Source organism: Giraffa tippelskirchi, chromosome 13 (genome assembly GCF_054371585.1).
Source record: "Giraffa tippelskirchi isolate mGirTip1 chromosome 13, T2T-mGirTip1v1.2.pri, whole genome shotgun sequence".
In the NCBI taxonomy this organism is placed as follows: domain Eukaryota; kingdom Metazoa; phylum Chordata; class Mammalia; order Artiodactyla; family Giraffidae; genus Giraffa; species Giraffa tippelskirchi.
Window position 1 is genome coordinate 103,198,161 of NC_137287.1, and position 17,861 is coordinate 103,216,021.

Below are 17,861 nucleotides of genomic sequence, written 5' to 3' on the forward strand. Positions count from 1 at the left end.
CTTTATTTTATTTTATTTTTTTGCTAATGACTTATTGGAGAAGGAAATGGCAACCCACTCCAGTATTCTTGCCTGGAGAATCCCATGGACAGAGGAGCCTGGTGGGCTATAGTCCATGGGTTTGCAAGACTCGGACATGACTTAGCGACTAAACCACCACCACTAAAGACTTATTTATGACTTGCTATTTATTTTATATTTATTTTAGACTATGGAAATGATATTAGACAAAAAGCCAATTTGAGCGATTTCCTTATTTGAGTTAAAAATGGGTTGTAAAGCAGCGGAGACTACTCGAAACATCAACAACACATTTGATCCAGGAACTGCTAACGAACATACAGTACAGTAGTGGTTCAAGAAGTTTTGCAAAGGAGATGCGAGCCTTGACAATGAGCGCAGTGGCCAACCATCGGAAGCTGACAATGATAACTGAGAGCATCACTGAAGCTGATCCTCTTATAACTACACAACAAGTTTCCAAAGAACTCAAATGTCGACCATTCTACAGTCGTTTGACATTTGAAGCAAACTGAAAAGGTGAAAAAGCTCAATACGCAGGTTCCTCATCAGCTGACCACAAATCAAAAAAATCATATTGATGTGTTGTCTTCTCTTATGCCACACAACAACAACGAACCATTTCTTAATCAGATTGTGATGTGTGACAAAAAGTGGATTTTGTACAACAACTGACAATGACCAGCTCAGTGCTTGGACTGAGAAAAAGCTACAAAGCACTTCCCAACCCAAACTTGCACCAAAAAACATCATGGTCACTGATGTTCTGCTGCCAGTGTGACCCACGACAGCTTTCTGAATCCAAGTGAAACCATTACATTTGAAAAGCATGCTCAGAAAATCGATGAGATGCACCAAAAATTGCAACTGCAGCCAGCACTGGTCAACAGAAAGAGCCCAATTCTTCTCCACAACTCCCAACCGCATGCTGCACAACCAGTGCTTCAAAGGTTGAACAAATTGGGCTAAGATGTTTTGTCTCATCTGCCATTTTCACCTGACAGCTCACCAACCAACTACCACTTCTTCAAGCATCTTGACAACTTTTTCAGGGAAAACGCTTCCACAACCAGCAGGAGGCAGAAAACGCTTTCTAAGAGTTCGTTGAATTCCAAAGCATGGATTTTTATGCTACAGGAATAAACAAAGTTATTTCTCATCAGCAAAAATGTGTTGATTGTAATGGTTCCTAGTTTGACTAATAAAGACATGTTTGAGCCTAGTTATAATGATTGAAAATTCATGGTCCAAAACCGCAATTACATTTGCACCAACCTAATAGCTTGGGTCACTGACCATAGTACACTATTACACAAAAGTGTGATCTTTGTATCTAGAGCCTGGCATGGGAAAGCACTCAGTAAGTATGCTGAATCAAGCCCTGACTGCCCTGGTGGCAGGGTTCAGGGAGGAAGATGCTCTTGTGGGCTGGTGCTGCTGCTACTGGCCCATGTTGGTGATGTCTATCAAAATCACAAGAGCACAGACCCTTTGACCCTGCAACTGCACTTTGAGGGATTTATCCTCCACAGACACCCTGTAGTCACACGTGGGCCAAACGACAAATATATAGGGCTGTTCAGTGAGCAGCCCTAATGGGACTAAAAAACTGCCTCCCAAATGTCTACCACTGGGAACTGGTTTAATAAAGGACAGTACTGTGTATGGAATACACTGCAGCTATTAAGAATGAGAAAGTTCTTGATGGACTGCATGGAATGATCTCTTAGAGACACTGTTAAGTGAGAAAATCAAGGTACCAAACAGTATTTATAGCACATAACTGTTTGTATATCAGGGGAAATATATGTGATTGCTTATGTCTACAGAGTCCACTCTCCTAGGAAGGGAACTGAGTAGCTAAGAGAAAAAAGTGGGAAGGAAACATTTGTTCCTTTCAAAATTTGAACCCCATGAATATATTATCTATTCCAAGAAAACTAATAAAAAGTTAAGGGCAGGGTGGTTTGAGAGAGGACAGAAGAGAGAAAGAGAGAGAAATGAATTCTCCCATAAGAAGCAGTTGGGACTGCCCAAAGACAGACCCTGTGGCCAGTTATCATACTATCAGAAAAAAAGACAATTCTGGTATTTGCGTCTTGTGACACCAAAATAGCACCTACTGTATGACCAGCTACACTGGGGCTGCCCTCATTGCTGACCCTTTGGCCCCAGGAAAGGACCAGGACCACGATGAAGTTTCTCTGTCCTCTAGGTTAAGTTTGTCCAGGTAGAATAACAGGGAAAGAAGGTTCTAGTTACAGTAAAAATTATCCCTGATAGTCTCAGGAGAAAAAAGGAAAAAGCGGGGACCTAGTTCTGGAGGAATATGGGCAGTCAGGCTCTAGGGGAAGGGCTGGCAAGTAGGCCTGAAAACCCCCTTCCTCCTGCCACCTTTCTTCCCCTAAGCCCCCAACCACTCCTTCTCCTCCTGTTTTCCTTAACAATCTGCCTGCATGCTAAAAAACACTCTAGAAGTAAATGGAGACCCAACTGGCTCTGGAAGAAATACACGTGGCTAATAAAATGTAAGAAAAGATGCTTTTTACTTCATAAGTAACCCTGGAAATAGTCCTTGGATATTTTTAACTTTTGATTATGAGAATATTTAAACACGTACAAAAGTAGACAGAGGGATAAAATGAACTACCACCACTCAGCTTCAACAATTATCAACTTCATACCAATCCGATTTCATGTGTTTCCACTATCCCTTGCATGCATGCATGCTAAGTCGCTTCAGTTGCGTCCAACTCTGTGACTCCATGGACTGTAGCCTACCAGGCTCCTCAGTCCATAGGATTCTCCAGGCAAGAAATACTGGAGTGGGTTGCCATGCCCTCCTCAAGAGGATTTTCCCAACTCAGGGATCAAACCTGTCCGTATCTCCTAAATTGGTAGGTAGGTTCTTTACCACTAGCGCCACCTGGAAAACCCACTCTCCCTTACCCCTGTATTATTCTGAAGCAAATTCTAGACATAGTTTAATATGTGCTTCTAAAAAAGGAAAAAAAAAAATTCCATAACTGCAATAGTATTATCGTATCTAAAATTTGAAGAAATCCAACAAAAATCATGGAAGGGTTTTAAATGTGATCAAAACTCCCAAAGACGGCACCTTTGTTCAACATGAAATATTAATGCAGTGTATGTAATAATGAAATATTAACGCAGTGTATGTAATAAGCTCTAGGTACAACTCGAGTTATAAATAATTCAGATTTATAGATGTTTAAAGCCTATTGAAATAAAAGTATTCCACCAACAAAAATACTAAGATGACATGAAAGGCAATTCTAGATCTATTAAAGACTTAAATGTTAAAGGCAAAACTTTAAAACTTTAAGGAGAAAATACAAATGTCTTTAGGACTACAAATTAAGGAAAGATTTCTTCAACATAACACAAAATGTGTAAATCGTGGAAGAAAAGATTCAACTACACTAAAATTAAGACATTTTAGGGGGCTTTCCTGGTGGTCCAGTGGTTAGATTTCACCTCCCGGTCCAGAGGGTGCGGGTTCCATCCCTGGTCAGGGAGCTAAGACCCCACATGCCTCGGGGCCAAAAAACCAAACCAAAACATAAAACAGAAGCAGTGTTGTAACAAATACAATAAAGATTCTAAAAAAAAAAAAGAAATTTCAGTCATCAAAAGATATCACATATAAGGTGAAAAGGCAAACTGCAAAACTGAGAGCCTACATTCACAACACATGCAGACAAAGATTAATGTTCCGAATACGTACAGAATGCCTACAAATCCATAAGAAAAAGGTGTATCAACAGAAAACAGAGCAAAGAATTATATAGATATTTTACAAAAGAGGAAACATGAAAGGTCAATAGATGTAAGGAAAGATTCTCCACTCCACCTGTAATCTGAGAGATGCAAATTAAAACCCCAAGATACCATCTCACACCCACCAGCTATATAAAAATTTTCAAGTCTGACCGTATCAAGTATTATTACAATGTAAAGCAATGGAAACTCATATGCTGCTGCTTGCAGCATAAATTCTTACAAACACACAGGGAAACATGTGGGCATTACCTTCCATCAAGTAATTCCACTCCTGAGTATATACCTTAGAGCAATGTTTCCCAGTGCGGTCCCAAGACCCGCAGAAGCAGTATCGCTTGGGAACTTGTTAGAAATGCAAATTCTCAGGGCCTCAGTCCAGACAGAAACACTGTAGGGGTGGAGTCCAGCAATCTGGTTTAACAAGCCCTCCAGTTGACTCTGATGAGCAGCTAAGGGGTAGGAATCACTGCCCAAGACAGATGCTTGAACATGTGCATGTGAGGGGGAGACACACACAGATGTTCAAAATCACACTGTTTGAAACTGCAAAAACAAGGGAACAACTTGAATAACCACTGACAATAGAATGGATACATAATTTGAGACATTAATCCTACAAAGGGACATGAAAATGAACTACAGCTATACACATAACATTGACGGATCTCAAAATATTGAATGAAAAAAAGTAAACTGAAGATGAATACACACAGTATGACATTTAAATGAAATTTAACAGCATGCAGAAGCGCACACACACACACACACATTAAAACTTTAAAAAAAGGCAAGGGAATGGTAAACACAAATCTCAGGAGAATGGGCAGGGTGTGGCTGTAACTGAAGGGGCACACAGGGGGCTTCTGAGGTATTCATAGAAGTTTGATTTCTTAAACTTGGTTATGAGTTTACAGGTGATCATTTTCCTACTGAAACTTTATATATGCATAAGATATTGTCTGTTTTATTTATGATAAATTCCTTTTCTAAAAAAGAAAAAAGGTATATTGGAACAGTGCAATACTTGGAGTCAGAACTGCAACCACTCGCTCTGGCTACATGTGTGGTGTTCAGAGAGTTAAGCCTGTTTCTGGCCTGCCGGTGGGAGGGCAGGCAGCAGCTGGGACACAGTGGGAGTCCCTAGCTCCAGCTGGCTCCAGCCTAGATCTGCCTGGATCAAGCACCACGCCCAAGAACTGGCACCTGTGTGTGTGTATGGGGCGGCCTCCGGACAGGTGGCACCTGAAGCCCTTGATGACCTGTCCATGTAAAGAACTGGGCCCAGTTAGAGGGACAGTAGCCTCCTCCTCCTTTAGGAGCCGCTCCATCTGGTAAGAAAGTAGGCTGGTGGCAGTTCAGAGTTGGTGAGGAGGGGACAAGGGTCTGGGACTCAGGGTGGGGGTGGGCAAGGAACTGGGTGGGCTGGGCTCAGATATCACCAGAGGCTGCTGGGATTAGCACCTGCTGAGAATGAGATTAGGTTTCTTGGGACAGGCTCATCTCTCTAATGCCCCCCCCTCCCCCCAAGCTGTCTCCCTGTGGCTTTTCTCTGCTGGACAGATGGTGTCTGAGCTGTCTTTTGGAGGGTGGGCTTCTTGAGAGGGTGGTGGAGGTGGGGTGGGAGCTGATGCCTGCTTGGTCATGGGATTCCCTGTCTTCCACAATAATAATGATCAGAGCTCTTACTGAGGCCCTACTATATGCCAAGTACAGGCTTGGTAAACTTAAACACTTGCTCAAAAGTCAAATAGTAAACAAACGAGGCCCTGCATGCAGGCAGCCCTCGCAAGAAACTACTGGCCATGACATCGTCTTCGTCTTCTCAATAAACAGCAACAAGCTCCTTCCAGTTGCTCAGGCCAAAAACCCAGACTCTTTTCTCTCTCATACACCCCTTATCCAATCGTTAGCAGATCCAGTGGACCTGACTTTCAAATTATACTGACACACTGACCACAGCTCACCACTTTGACCACGCCTCCACCCTCGTTCAAACCACCCTCATCACCTGCCCAGCTTCTCACTGGTCTCATGCTCCCACTCTTGCTCATACAGTGAATACAGGGACTTTGGTTTGTTTAATACCATATGCCCAACCTATTACTCAATGCCTAACACATGGCAGCCACTCAAAAATATTTATTAATGAACAAATGAATGAATGACCAACATCTCTCAGGAAATGACTCAGATTCAGAAGGGAGGAAGGCCTGAGTGTCCTTAGTTTTCTCAGCCAAGATGACCTTTGGTACCCCAAGGCAGTGGTCAACGTCCTTCCCTATTATGAAATGTCCTGGTTGCAGAGTATCACCGCTGTGTCATCTACTTGTGCCTGCACACACGCACATACACAGTGGGACACAGGAGCTGGAAAAGGGCTACTTCTGATTAGGAATGAGTCTAGGGGACTGTCCCTGCACTATACACATGGTGGTTTTTATTCTCATGAATGAAGAGTCACTCATCGGTTCAGAATGGGAGGGTTCTGAACTGAAGAATGACAGGATCTGATCTCTACTTTAGAAGGATCGTGGCTGCTACTTGGATAATAGATGGGGGGGTTGCGGAACACAAGGGCAGAAGCAGGGAGGTGGCTGTAGAGCTGTCCAGGTGGGAGAGGGAATGAGCAATAGCTCTGCCCTCTCACCTCCCACTGCTGGCCTTTAACCAGGCTAAGTTCTCCTGCCAAATGAGAAACAGTGACAGCACATGCTGGGGACTTCCTCAGCAGTTTCCCTTATGAATAAAGCACCTCATTAACCCCCTCAACAGTCCTAATGAAGCAGGTTCGAGCAGTACCCAAATTTTACAGAGAAGAAAACGGAGGCGCTAAGAGGTAAAGTCACCTGTCAAGATTCTACAGCAGTCTGCTTCGAGCCAGCATCCATCCATAGCCTAGCCAGACTCCAACGCCCAGTTTCCAAACTGGCTCAATGGCCTTCTTTTGAGGACCTGTCTACAGGGCTACCATTCACTGAGTACTCCCTGGGTGCTAAGTGCACTGCTGAACGCTGTACCTGTGTTATGTAATATTTCAATGATCAAAGGAGTCACATACCCTGGTGACTTCCATTTTACACATGAGAACGGCGAAGCTGAGAGAGGCAAAGTCACAGAACAAGTAAGCTTATTGTCCCACTCGCCTGCCACTGACCCATCTTTTTATTATTTTTCTTTTTCTCTATTTTCTTCCTTTTCAGTCACTGGGTCAATGGAAGATATCCAATAGATCATAGTGTAGTGGATGCTCGGCTCTAAAATATCAGCTGTCTTTTGTCCCCTTGACCTGATGTTAAATGCCTTAAGGTCAAAGTCCACAAATAACATTTGTTTGCCCATCCTACAGCACTGGACCTGAGCCCTGGACTTGGGCAAAGGAGATGAGAAGGGTCAGGAGTTCCTGTCAAAGTCACAGGGCTAAATGAAGGTGGAGGAGAGCGGCCCTCCTGTGAATCCTACACCTCAAGGGCACAGTTCTTTTAGCTTGAGAAGCCTTGAGGACACTTTTGTCCAGGAAAATGCACCTTCCAACTCTTTAAAAGTGGGGAGCACTGTTTCAGCTAACACCCTGCAGACAGGTGGAATGTCTGTAACCCAGTCTTGTTCTGAAGAGACTTGCGGAGTGGGAAGGAAGGGGCAATGACTTTCAGTTCCCGTTAATGTGTCTAGAAGCAGCAGCTGATTCAGCTAGATGATGTCACCTTCCCAAACCTCCTGACCAGCAGCTGAGATGGTAAAAGCAGGAAACTGGAGGCTACTCAGCTGGCTAAGCCCGAACATGCCTCTGGCAAAGGCCAACAGTAACCCCAGGCTCTGGAGGCATCCTCCTGCAGTTGAGCAAAAAGAGTCCTCGCAGGTGACAGGACAGTAGGTGTCCTTCAAGACCGTCATGACAGGATACTGTCCTAACTCTCCTTTTGCTCAGCAGCTTTCTGCACATCCCGAACTAACAATGCTTCACTTATTCAAGGGTGGAGCCCTGGAAAGAAGCCTGGGTTTGGAGCCAGACCATGCTGGAGCTGAACCCAGGTTCCACCATGTCCAAGCTGCACGACACTGGGCATGGAACTTCATCTCTCTCAACCTCAACTTCCTCATGGAAAAGAAACAGGGGCTAACAGCCCATTCATCACCCAGGCTGGGTAGGAGAATAAACAAGACAATGGACACAGAGTGCCTGATTGGGGAAAGGTGCTCAGTAAGTGGTGGTTGCCATTACTCCCTTTGGGTCGGAGTGAAATACCAATACCACAAAGGGAAAGTAATGCCCACACTGGGCCCACCAGTGTTAGAGCTGAATATATGCATGGGCCCAAAGCCTGGACGAGCCAAGTTTAACCTGCCTTGCTTTTCTGTTTGCAAAATCTTTGCTTCAGATCTCCTCAGGCTGGCTTTCTCCTTTATCTACACTCCGGTCAAAAGTCACCTTCTCAGAGAGGCCTTCTTGACCTCCTCATCTAATGTTGCTTCCCTAGATTCCCTGAGACTGCATTACTCAGTCTCATTTTCATCTGAAATCATCTTATTTGTTTCTTGGGGTAGCTGGCTTCCCAGCTAACATAATAGTTCTATGAAAGCAGTGTCCTTGACTGTTCTGTTCATCACAGCATCCCTGGCCCTTAGCACAGGTCTGGCATGTACTGGTGCTCAATAAACATCTGCTGAATCAACAAATGAATGAATGCACCTGCAATGGCCAAGGGCTAAACTGACAAGGACCTCACACTTAATCCTCTGCTGTCAGGTCCTGGCTCTCATTCCAGATGCTGGCATTGCTACCTGGGAATCAGTGGACTGACGGGTGGCCAAGATGGGCATCCATACCTGGCAATAACTCATACATTGGGATACTAGGACTGCTGAGGAGGACCTCAGACTCTCCCACAAGTGTGGCTTCAGCTGACCTTTCTGTCTTTATTCCCTAATAAGCAACCCTTCCAGACACACTCCAAAACAGACTGCCACTCCTATGGGTCTCTCCCTCCTTGAGAGTCCATCCCAGTCTGCACAACTGAGGTCATGTGGCACACCAGCCCCTTTTTTCCCTGTCTCTGCAGTAAGTCCCAGCACAAAACTCACCTCTTCTGTGAAGTATTGCTCTTATTTGGCGTTTAGCATTTATTGTTGGTTTTCTCAAGATCTCTTTGTCATGTTCATAACATCTTTTCTAATTCAACTTCAAGGGCAGAACTGGCTCTTCAAATGGTGATATCTCAATTAATATATCTGGGAAAAAGCTTCTCTTTGAAACAAAGCTGGCTGGGTCCAGAGAGGGTTGGGGAGTGGGCCAGGCTCCTCCCTGCTGGCCAGGCCCCTTTGGTGAAGGAAGAGGAAGAGATCATCACGCCGCCTTAGCCCAGGAACAAGGGAGCCAACAAACCCCGGACTATCACATGGAGTCTGGGATGATCCCAAGGTCATGCACATGACTGGATTTTTAAAATATACCATCGTTTTCACAAGTCTGGGCACAATTTACTTACCAATCATAAAGAACCATAGAAAAACTTGGCCTCAGTTCCAAGGACTTCTGTGAACTAAGCTTAGTCCTGGCCCTCATCTTATCTATACTTTCCTTTCCCTTGACTCCACTCGCTATTTTATCCTTTTGATCATATGAATTTTCCTAAGTTGCCAACTAAGTTTCCAACTTTTTGTAAAACAGAGTAAGGCTCTAATAAAATATGACTTGGTCCATTTCTCTTTTAAATGCTACAATGGTACACAAAAACAACATCCCAAACACTTTATTATGACACAGATGAGTGACAAAAATAATGCATGAATCACTAAGTAGAGTGCTTGGTACTTAGTGAGCATTCAAAAGGTTAAGTTGAAAGAACCTCACAATTCTTACTAGCTTTTCTCTGGGCTGACTCAGTTTTCTCATGTGTAAAATAAAAACAATGTCTTAGGTTTGTTCATTTGTTCAATCATTCATTCCAAAATCATTCACTGAATGTTTACTACCTATAAGGAACAGTTCTAGGTACTAGAGATAAAATGATGACCAAACTAAAGTCCTTGTAATCATGGGGCTTATATTCTAGTAGAAGGGTGACAAAAAATCAAGTAAACAAAAAGAAAATTTCAGACAGAGGTTGGTGCTGTGATAAAAATACAAGGTAAAAGACTAGAGAGTAATTAAGTAGTACAATAGCTTGGCTACTTTAGATCAAACGTCAAAGAGAACCGCTCAGAGGAGGTGACCTGTGAGCTGAGTCAACTGAAAGAACCAGCAAGGCAAACACCGAGGGCAGAGCACTCCAGGCAGACGGAACAGCAAAGACCCTCCGGCAGGGACAGTTAAGCCTGGAACAGCAGGAGTCCCTAAGCTAGGAGTGCAGAGAGGGAAAAGAAGTGGTAAAGGATGGAGAGGCAGCCAGTATCAGATCGTGCAGGGCTTAGGAAGGCCTTGGTAAGGACTCTGGGTTTTATTCCAAGTGGGTGGAGGGTTGTAAGCAAGAATGTGACAAGATCTGAATTTGGTTTCCAAAAGACCATTCTGCCTGCAGTGTTTGGGAAGAAGTGATTGTTTAAGGTACTCTTTTAGCTCCAATACCTGATCCCCCTGTCATTCTAGGCTCCCATGAATTGGTTGCCTGATCCTCCTCAAGAAAGAGGAGCCAAGAGAAGCCGTTTCAGCCCTGGGGCAGTAGCAAAGAATCTGTGTCACCTTGTTCCGCAGATGGAGGGAGTGGCCCAATCAGGGAGGGGTGGGAATCCCAGCTTGGAAAACAGCATTGCCAAGCCACCTGTATTGTTTCTGCCTCCTGTGTGGAAGTTTCTGCCCAATGACACAGTGCTGTGGAATGCTCTCCCCACACCCACACACCCAATCTTCCGTTTACAGAGGCCAGAATTGTACTTTGCATTCCTCCCAGGATTTAGCTCAAATCTAGCCTACAGGAAATGGTCGATAAAGAGCTACTGATTGATTAATGATGAAAGGGAATATTCCCAGCCATTAGGCAAATATTAATGAGTACTATGAGTACTATGTTGGGTCTCTGGGGATACAAGGTGATTGAGATGAGTTTGCTGGCTTCACTGAGTTCAGAATTCTGCAGATGGACCAAAAACCACAGACAGCTACAGTGCTGGATACGAGAGTAACAGCAGCAACACTGATGAGGCCTTCTTTATCCAGAAGTAGAACACTGTGGGCTCTGGAGCCAGACGGAAGTTCCAATCACCACTTCATCCCTTACCAACCTAGCAACTTTCTACAAACCCCTTAACTTCCCCTATGTCTCACTTTTCTCCTCTATAAAATGAGAATTATAGTAAGAATGCCTACTTCAATGGTATTGTTTGAGAATTCAATGAATACATATGAAACACTTAAGGATAAGTGCTCTGTAAATGTTAGCTATTATTAAAATTGGGCTTCCCTGGTGGCTCAGATGGTAAAGAAACTGCCTGCAATGTAGGAGACCTGGGTTTGATCACTGGGTTGGGAAGATCCCCTGGAGAAGGGAATGGCTATTCACTCCAGTATTCTGGCCTAGAGAATTCCACAGACAGAGGCGCCTGGAGGGCTACAGTCCATGGGGTCGCAGAGTCAGACACTACTGAGTGACTTTCACTTTTTCATTATTAAAAGTACTATAACATCTGTGCCAGGCTTGACATGTATGATTTCATTTCATCCTACAAAAACCGTACAAAGCAGGTATTATCATCTCCATTGTTGAGACAGGGGAACTGAGGCTCAGAAAGAAGAATGAGTCCAAGATCAAACAGCTGGTATGTGAAGAAGCCAGATTTAAACTCAGCTCTGTCCCACTCCAGAGCCCATACTTTCGATAATGAAATGATCTCACTCTCTTCAAAAGCCCCCAGCACAGTACAATGCCCCAAACATAGCAGAGGCCTCTGGTTACCATTCCATCGTTCCTGAGGATCTTCCAGCAGGAGGTGCTGTGATGCCCAGCAGGAGCACTTCTTTCACCTTGAAGGGGTTTGAGAAGGGTTCAAAGGACACTGCCCTGGGGGCCAAGTGTAGACTTTGTTCTGGAGTTGTACGGGTTCTCCATACTGAAGCTTGGGGTACTAATTTGGAACCTTATCTTCCACCACTAAATCAGACCCAGAAACTGCTCCCAGGTGCCTGGACACCTGCATGGACAGGCAGGCAGTTTCCTCTGGGCTGACTTCTTGTCTGGCCCTACTTGTCTCTCAGTTTCATCACTTAGCCACCAGCCTGGGGCCTCCTGCACCTGCTGCTGGACCCAGTCCCAGGGGACCCTGCCCCGAAGGGCCATTTCTCAGTGACTCCCTGGGGACTTCCTTGATATGGTAATCCCTAGGGTTCCATATGAATGTGGGTGTTATGAGCAAAGGGAAATTTTTTCTCACTGAGTAGCAGACAGGGAGTGGGTAGAACAAGGGGTAGTTGTTCTTGTTTTGAATCAGAGGTGAGCGTGGGGTGAGGCCCACTGGTGCCTCCCAGTTTTATATTTAAGCAGCACTGATCCTGGCCAGTCAGAGTTCCCACTCAGCAGTCTAGCCAAGGCGGGTGAGGACATCCAGGGGTGAGGAGTTAGTAGTCATTTCGCCTTCCCATTTGAGTATTACTCAGAGGTCTGGCCTTGCTGGGTAATCAGACTGCAGAAGGCAACCAATGGCTGAATCAATGAATGACCAAACTTCACAGTGAGAGGAAAAGGAAAGACCCTGCATTTGGGGAGCTTTTACTCCATTCCAGGCTCTGTGCCAGGGCACTTTACATACACTGTTCATCATTGTGAATGTTCATCAACTTGGACACTAAACACTCAGCCTGGTAGTAACTGATGGCAGTGAATGGGATGTGGTTTCCACCCTCAATAAGCTCAGAGTGCCTGGCTTAGTCTTTCTTCCAACAATCCTGTGAAATGATTATTAATTCCATTTTATAGATGTCCAAGCTTAGAGAAGTAAAGTAACTTGTCCAAATTCATGAAGTTAGATAAGCCAAAGAGCTAGGATATTGCTTCCACCCAAAAAGTGCTTGGTGGTTGAATGAATGAATGACAGTTATGGTTTGACCTCAGTCAAGGAAGAAGTAGCAACAACACCAAACATTTATAGTTCTCAAAGTGCTTTTTCATCTATCATCTCCTTGGGCCTCTCAGCTAGCACGTGAGGGAGGCAGGGTGGGTGTTATCTTTCTCTAGCAGATGAGGCAACAGGCTTACAACCACACAGCAAACAAGGAGTGAGGCCACCCTGGAAAATGCCAAAGCCCCCACAACACTGTTTAATCATTCAGACGCAAGTCAGACACCTACTATGTGCTAGGCATGCTCCTATGCTCTTTAAATATTCAACTCATTAAATCTTGCCTCAGTCTTCTATGTTTCAGGTTCTATGGCAGGATCTAGGGACAGAGCAGTAAATAAAGAGGAGGAGGAGGAGATCCCTGCCTTTCTGGAGATACTTGGCAAAGATCGAAGAAAATAAGCCCCATTACCAAATGCCCAGTCAGCAACAATGGCCAAACCCCCACAACGTACAGCATGACTAGGGGGCCCTTGTGGAGGAGATGAGGGACAAGGTTTAGGAGCTATGGTCCCCAGCTTCAGGAACCTTAAAATCTCCAAGCTCTTGGTTCAAAGCGTATCCATACACTCTGTTAGCCTAAAAGTTTGCTCTTGGAGAGTAGCTCCAATTGTGATCACAACTTCTTGATCATCTGTGATGGCAATCTGCTAGTAACAGCTGTAATAGTAGCTGTCATACTGAGTAACTATATGTGCTAGGCTCCATGCTAAGTGCTCCATGTATCTTATCACATATTTTCACGATCAAAAGAGTCTTTCAAGAAAAGTACTACATTATTTTAGCCTCTTTATAGATGAGGAAACTAAGGCTGAGAGAGATTAAGTAATTTGTCCAAGAGTAACTAACTGTAGAGCAAGTAGGATGCAGCACTGGTTTGTCAAATTTTGTATCTGGCTCCTAACAGGGATAGGATCTCTCCCAGGGAAGCACTGGAGAGGCAGACATCAAGAATACCAAGAGCAGCTGCTTCCTAGAAGGGCTGGGGCCTCCAGGGCCCCCAACAGATTCTTCCTCACCCTCTTTTATCAGGTCTGAACATCAGCACGAGGAGGAAAGGTAAGGAGGCTACGGTTAGGTATGCTCAAGCTATCCCTAGGGCAACAAGAGTTTCTGCCAAACCTCCAGGGAAGAAGTCTGTGACCTTCATTTGCCACTCACTAACCCCTCAGAGAGAGACAGAAGCAGGGGTGGTGGGGAGGAAGGGGCAGGGGCGTCTTCTCCCTGGCTTGGGGAGGGGTGGGGCCCACCTGCGAAGAAGGGAAGAAGCCTGACTGGTTCTTTCTTCTCTTGGACAAGAAGTCTGCACACGTGATATGGTGCATGTCTTGCACATGGATGCCCCTCAGGGGAAATGCCAGGGTACCTTTTGGACTCAAGAAGCCTCAGAGAGGAGAGACTGGCACAGCTCTGAACTGCAAGCTAAGCTAACAATTTCTAAGCATTGTAACTAGGTCATCAGGTTCCTGGAGAAGCCAGCTGTGACTGGGGGGTGGGGGAAGGGAGGGAAATTTTGCAGCCTACCAAGATCCCTACTTCCCTTCAGGCCCCGCCCTCCCTGAAATCTGCACCTGCTCCCAAACTGACCCCTCCCCCCAGCTGGGCCCAGCTGTCAACGGCTCCCAAAGCCCCACCCCTGCCTTCCAGGGGCAGGAACCACAGGGGCCTCTTGGACAGGAGGTACCTTATTGCTACCTGAGCCCTTCGGAAAGGAAGCTGCGGGGCAGGGAAGGAGTGGCCTCTCCTGGGGGGGATTTCTTATGCCATGAGGGCAGTAAGAAAGCTGGGCCCCTTTGGGTCTGCCCAGGGTACCTTCCTGGCATTGCTGCCGCAGGTGGCAGAAGACAGGTGATGTTTACCCGGCTGAGACCAGAGTTGCCAAAAGGCTTCAATCAAGCCTTTGAATCTGCACCTGGCCCAGAGCCCCAAAATAACAACCAGCACAGCCTACCTGATCCACAGGTCACAGGTGCCTCTGGCTTTTTTTCTCCCTGCAGCTCTGTCTGCTGAGCCCTGGCTGGCAAGGGATCCTCTTCCAGTGATGACTAGGGACCTGGCTGCATCACTCTGGTGCTGGGCCTCTCCCCAACTGGCCCACCTCTACCGTCAACTATCCCGTCCCTCTGTCCACAGGCCCCCACCATCAGTCACCATTCCCTTCTCCCTGACCGGCTTTACAACAACCCAGACCCTCTTCTGCCAGTCTTCCTCCTCACTGTCGCCCAAATACTTCCTACACATTTCACCCTCCAGCTCTGTCTGGACTGCTCTTACCTACCAAGGCTGCCCTTGCCACATTCTTTTCACCTACTGTAAGCCTTCATGCTCCACATCTTGCTCAGAGGTAGTGATGATGCCTAACTGAGCATACTATATTCAGGCACCGTGCTAGGTGGGCTAGTCACTCACTCCTTCAGTATTTGCTGAATGGATCCCTTGTGCCAAGCACTATGCGAGATGCTGGGGATGAAGGAAACATGAGACAAAACTCCTGCACTCTGGCAGCTTAGGTTTTACAAGAGACAGACAGTAAGGAGGTAAACACAGGCGGCCTCTGGAGAGGTGATATTTGAGTTGAGACCTAAATGCTAACACAGCCCTGATCAGATCTAGGAGAAGAGTGATTGAGGCAAGCCCAGGCGAAAAAGATCACCACTGCTATCTTCATTAAGGGATGACTACTACCTTTCATATTATGGATGAGGAAACTGAGGACTCGGTGTGAACTGCACAAAGCCCTACTGCTGGGAAAGCTATCATTCAAGCCTCTAGTGAATTTTCTCCTTCCTGACACTTTCCACTACTGGCACAGAGTGTCTGAGCTGGCGGTGCAGCTGGCGAGGGAGAAGGTGTACAGGATGATGCAGGCTGAGGGTGGAGGCCACTGGGCCGAGTCATAAACTGAGTAGCTGATGGTGGAAGTGGGCTGGTTTGGCAGAGGTCTGGGTACCCGTGGGATGCGGCCAGCGGGTCTGTTCTCTTCCATTTCTGGAGTCTACACTGCAGATTTGGCACAGTTTGTCTGAAGCCGTTCACCAAGGGTTGTGAGTCTATTCCTATTGCTTTAAATGAGTTTGCTCCCTTGAGGACAGAGACAATTTTTGTAGCCTAACCTGCATCTAATAATAACAACCCTTCATGTTCATTGAGCAAATCCTGGCCAAGCCCGTGCCCAACCCCAGGCCCTGTGCCAGGTACTCGGGGTGAAATAAGCCAGTCTGGGCCTGCAAAGAAGCAATGATGCTGTAGTTTGAGGGTAGGCTTTGGTATCAGATACAGCTGAGTGCAAGACCCAGCTCTGCCTCTTACAAGGTGTGTCACTTTGGACATGTTATAGAGCCTCTTGAAGCTCTGAATTCTCCATCTTCAGGCCAAAGCAGTTGTGAGGACCAAAGAGGATGATTATGTCAGGGGCATAAACATAGCACCTGGCACAGAGCAAGCACTCAACACACAGCATCTGTCATTATTACTAAGGAACACTTTTGCGTTTCACTTTCTCATTTGAGCCTTGCTTACTCGGCGGGGCTGGTACTATTCTCTCAGATGTGTGGATGAGACTGGAAAGCTGATTTGCATAGTGCTGCACCACCAGCAAGAAATTAAGCTAAGCTTCAAATCTGAGAGCAGAGTTTTATCTAAGGTTTTGTAGAAAGCGATCAATACATCCTGTAGCGAGCCTTGCCCGGTGTGTCTGGGAGCGAGGGGATGGCTGGGCGCTGCACACAGCCTGACTCAGATGGCAGAGGAACACCAGCATGGCCCAAGGTGTGGGGCATGGAAACAGATCACCCAGGCCCCCTCACTGCAGTACGCACAGCATCCTCAGCACTCAGCACAAATAAAGCATGCACCAGTATTTGCTGATTTAACAAATAAAACAAAACTCAGGACAGCTCTGAGCAATGAATCCAGACTTACTAAAGGCAACATCGATAAGAGTGAGTTAAAAGAATTCTAAGCCATTTACTGTGGGATAAGACCCCTGCCGTAGTTTCCTCCCTGAAATGGGACTGAACATACCCACATCACGCACCTCACTATGAAATGATGTGTATAAAGACGTAAATTATAATGTGTTAGCCTGCACATAAAAACAATTATCATCATGCTACAGGCCACTAAGGCAGTCAAGTGTTGTGAAGACAAGCACCTCAGGTTTGAATCCCGGGTCATCCTGGTACCAGTCTGTGAGGCTCCGAGCATGCCACTTTTCTCTGAGACTCAGTCATCTCAACTCTACCGTGAAGATGACACCACCTACCTTGCAGGGTTTCTAAGGTGGTTTAGAGATAAAGAACACAGGCTTGGAGTAAGACAGACATGATTTCAAATCTTGACTCTGCTTCTTACTGAGTGCCCCCAAATCTCATTGTCCAGTAATGCTGAGGTTGTTGGACAGTAACACGGAAATGAAGCTGGGGAAAGCCCTGCCACATAGTAAGCACTGGATAAATGCCAACAACCATTCAGACACAGTTGGGGAAGGGGGTGCAATGTAGTGTTTAAAAGGGGGAGCTTGGAAGTTACCCTCACAGGCCTTGCCAATTACGAACCGTGCTACTCGGCATGAGCTGCTTAACATCTCTGTACATCACTTGCCTCGTTTGAAAAACAGGGATAATAATAGTAACAACTTCAGAATATTGTCTGCGAATGGAATAAATTAATACATGTAAAGCATTGTGAACAATGCCTGGCAGAGAATAAGCACTTGATAAATGTTAGGTGCCATTAATAGTAACATTAACAATAATATTAATCACCAAGTGGAATAAGAGGGAGGGACTGTATAATCCTGGGACATGGGCATCCCGTGGAAGAGTTCCAGGGAAGTCCCTGGACAGCTGTTTGTAGGCAAGTTCTCAGCCTCTGGCAGAAAGACTCTTCTATGGAAAGAACATGAGGCTGGGTGCTCCTAAGCAAAAACCTCAGTCCTGCTGACCAGGAGGCCAGCCTCTGGGGAGGCCAGTCAGGCTCCTTGGAAGCAC

General features: G+C 45.8%; 1 protein-coding gene across 17 annotated transcripts in view; it reads right to left on the reverse strand.

Moving 5' to 3' along the window:
• BCL2L1 (BCL2 like 1) overlaps positions 1-17,861 on the reverse strand; it is a 50,465-nt gene that overhangs the window by 22,586 nt on the left and 10,018 nt on the right. The window lies entirely within an intron of this gene.